Source organism: Psammomys obesus, unplaced genomic scaffold (genome assembly GCF_907164565.1).
Source record: "Psammomys obesus unplaced genomic scaffold, mPsaObe1.curated_primary_1811, whole genome shotgun sequence".
In the NCBI taxonomy this organism is placed as follows: Eukaryota; Metazoa; Chordata; class Mammalia; order Rodentia; family Muridae; genus Psammomys; species Psammomys obesus.
The window spans coordinates 25,895,328-25,899,717 of NW_026585895.1; positions in this window are offsets into that span (position 1 = coordinate 25,895,328).

A 4,390-nucleotide genomic window follows, 5' to 3' on the forward strand; every position below is an offset into this window, starting at 1 on the left:
ATGTAATATAATATAATACAATACAATACAATACAATACAATACAATACAATACAATACAATATAATATAATATAATATAATATAATATAATATAATATAATATAATATAATATAATACAATATAATATATAATATAACATAACCTACCAGACTCTATGAATAGAGGTAGGTAGACCTGAGTCTATGATAAAATGAATTGGCCACATTAAGGATGTGGTTTTGTGAAGACATAACTTCTTAAAATTTGATTTATTGCACTTTTTTTTTAAAAAGGAACTAGGTACAGTAAAAGTGAGAAAGCCTCAGCACTTAGTGCTCAACTCTAAATTACTTTTTCTGTAGGCTCTTTTGTTCTGCTATGAAGGTTTTGTTCAGCATTTGGGTCAGATTTTTATTATCTCACTTTTCAAGTCAATTTTTTTTTTCTTAGATGACCGACAGTATCTTATCCTAATGACAGCCATCAGGCCCTCTGAATGTGGCCTTTTGATGATTAACCTTCAGGATGCCTAGGGTCATGCCAATAGAAGTTTTAATACTTTACAATGCAAATCTGATCATCTGGGATGTCCAAGTGGATGGTAACCTCTCCACAAAATTAATGGTTCGTATGAATTAAAAAAAATACTGTACTCTCACCTAGGTTGTGTTAGAATTGTTGCATATGGGCAATATAATGAATCACAATATATAAACATAATAGACTATACAGACATAGCTCATTTTCTGTATTTCCCTTCAATGCATCTTGAAGATACTACGTTTTTATAGACTAAATGTTTTGAGAAAACCCTGTGTTCAGCAAGTTTACTTATGCCATTATTTTTTCTCATAGCTCAGAAAGTCATGCAACTTTTAGCAACAAAATATTTTAATTAAGATATGCACATTGTTTTAGGTATTATTTTCTTACTTAGTCAAACACAATATGGTATAAACATATCTTTAATAGGTAATTAAAAAGTGTGACTTGCCTTATTGTGAATTTGCTTTATCGTAGTGGTCTAAACAAAGTCTACAGGATCTCTGAGGTAAGCACATGTGCGTGCCCCCTCCCACCCGCAGAATAAGCTTTTCAAAATCTGCCACTTAGAAGAAGCAGCCAAAGTAGTCATTTGGGAGAAAAGCAAAGTTGGTACTAGCCAAGAAGAATGAGGTTTAACTGTTGGGCCAAACAACTCCAAATTTAATGCAAAGAGGCTCGTTTCTCAATCACATTATATGTCGATACAGTTTTGTCTGAATAACTAGTGAGGATGTTGTAATATATCATAAAAGAAATAAGGTTAATGACGGCTATGGACACATTAAAATATCTCGGGGGCCTGTACTGTATATCACCTAACGGAGTGATGTAACCTGGCCTAGGGATTTCCAACCCTGGCCTCAGAGTATTGATTCTTTATGTTAATGAAACCTAAAAATCCCTGGTTGCCCTAGAGACAAGGCTATCCCAGCACAGACCCAACTTTCATGAATTGTAAAATATAGTTCACTCTCATAAAAAGCAGCTTAACTCCCTTTATGAAAGAAACACCGGGTGAATGCCTCAGACCAGATAAGGAAGAGGAAAGAATCTTTCAGACTCTGAGAAAGGTATCCAGATAGACTCTCTGCTTAGGAAGGGTCATCTGATCCTTGATTTCATATGGTCCACACTGGCCTTCCCCTACTGTCTGTCTTGGAAGAGAGTTGCTAGTGGGAAAAAAAAAAAAAGCTGCGTAAGTAGAAGATACTGCCTGCTACTCATCTTTGACATGATTCCAGCCAAAGAGGAAAAGTGGTCCCAAGGGAAGCTAGTTAATTAGGACAGTTTGCCAACCTTGTATATAGAAGGAGTCTGTGTTCAATGATGGAGGCAGATATATGTTTTATTACAGTGTGTGAGCCAATAAAGCGAGGGATGAGGGAAAATGTGTGGGATGGGGGCAACGGCTCCTCATGCTTTCCTCCCCTAATTAATACCTCAAAACAAGTCATGTGATGAAGCCTGAACTCCCCAAGAAGCAGTTTAAAAAAAGTGCAATTTCATTCTGGTTCTAGAGAGTATGGAGAGGGAATGATGGGGAATTACTTGTCACACCTTTTTCATGGCTACCAAAATCTAGACTTTCCTTTTGAAATACATGAATGACCTAATAAACTTCAAAAATTATTTCTCCTGGATAAATTGAAAATGAGTGGGGCAGCTTTTGCTCAATACTGCACTCCCTTCATGAGAGCCAAGTCATTTTCTCAAATTTCAAAGGGAAAAAAAAAAAACTAGGATTATAAGAATAGCATAGACAAGGTAGGAACTGAACAATTTCTTTTGCATTTTTTGAAAGAATTTTATACCTAACGATTGTATTTAGCTCATTTCCACTCCACACACTCCAGGCTCCAATTCTTCCTGTATTTCTCAACCCCCCTTTCAAATTCCTCATATCCTATCCCTTAACTATTATCATCTCTACCCCCAAACACTCAAACATGTTGAGTCTATTTAGTGTTGCACATATGTGTATGTGTTTAGGGTTGATGACCTCAGACTGGGTAACTTTCAGGGGCCCGGCCCCTGGAGAAAACTGGTTCCCCTCTCATAGCATCAATTAACTGTATGTAGCTCTTCATACAGGTGTGGGGCCTTGTGAGATTTACTCTATCCCTACTGGGGTGTCAGATGCTTTTGTAATTGTCCAGGTCTTGTTTAGGTGAGTGCAGCTCCCTGTCACATAAAGAAGAAATGATCTTTCAGCAAGGTCTGTTGTGGAAGCAAGCCCATTTTTGTTTTGATCCCAGGTGTAGGGTATGGGACTGATTCAATCCATAGCAGAGAACTGTTTGCCTGGTGCAGGCTCTGAGAGGGGCCCTTTGCCAGCTGCAGATAGTATACATCTGAGGACTCTGGAAAGAAAATAAATGCCAGGGCCCAGAGAGAAAAGGAGCTCTGAGCAAGAAAGGTGCTGGTGTTCCCTACTGCTGCTCCTGGTTACTGTTGATACAGTTGGATGAGAAGTTGGAGGTGTCCTCAAACAAGATTGGACTTCCCCCAAAGGTACTCAGTGGTGCCAATCAGCAGGAAGTAGCTAAAGAAAACTACATGACCTCTCCCCGCTAACGTTCCTTCTCTCCCCTACCTGGTGTTTGAAGTAATTGGGGTGGAGTCGGGAGCAAGAGGCATTAAAACTGTAAATAAAATAGTTTTAAAAACTAGTACCAACAAATGTCCTGTCCTATGTCCTTAGAATTCTTCCACCCCCTCTTCCAAGATAATACCCTGAACCTTAGGTAGAAGGGTTATATTATAGATGTATAAATTGGGAATAGGCACCCTACAACATTTTTTCTGTGCAGTTTGACTAGTTGTGTGGATTTCTGTAATGGTCTCTGCATGCTAAAAAAATCTTTAATGGGAGGTGAGAGCTCTACTTTTCTCTGGCTTTAAAGAAGGTTTGCAGAATGGAACAATTTCATGACAAATGAATTGCAATCTGAGAACAACAACAACAACAAAAAAGCATCTTTATGTTCACCTTGAAGATTTTCTACATTTCTATACTTCCATAAAAGGATAATACCATATTCCATAAAGTATTATTGAGCTTAGCAATGTGTACAGAACCAAGACCCCAGAAAAAAATGTTCTTCAAAGGACATAAAATAAGCGGTAAACAAGACAGAAGAGTGAGGCCACTCTTCCACTCCCAAACTAAATTTTAGTTTAGATGTTACTTCACAGAAAGAAAAACAAAACTAGGTGCTGGAGAGGTGCGAGAGAGGGGTCAGGGGTTAAGAGTCCTTAATTGCTCTTCCAGACAGACCTAGGTTTGGTGTCCTGCACCCACGTGGACGCTCACATCTCTAGGTCCAGTTCCAGGAGATGCAGCACCCTCTTCACGCCTCTGTGGGAACTACATGGACATGGTGCACATACATGCATGTAGGCAAAACACTCATACACATAAGATTTAAAAAACAAGAAACAAATTATTTTAATAATATTTACTTATTTTACATCAAATACTAGGAAGGCTCATTGCCTGTACTGTATTCAATGCAAGGTCTATCGTGCCTTCTTAGTTTTAGCATTTCAAATATTAGATATGATCAGATTTCAAATAGAATAAGATATAATGCATATGTCTACCGTATTTGTGTGTGTACACCGTTTTCTGGGTACCATACTCCAAGCTGGGATATGAGATGAGCTGTACAAGTTTCTGCCCTTGACGATCCTGTAATCCAGATGCTAGCAGTCACAGATGCATAAAGAGCTGTTTTGACGCACTCTCGTAGTAGAAGTCCTCCTCAACAGGGTGTTCCAAGAGCTCTGGGACCCAGGAAGAAGATGCGTGGCTCCGCACCATATCTGGACGGGATGAGGCCTCTACTCCTTCCTCAGGCTCC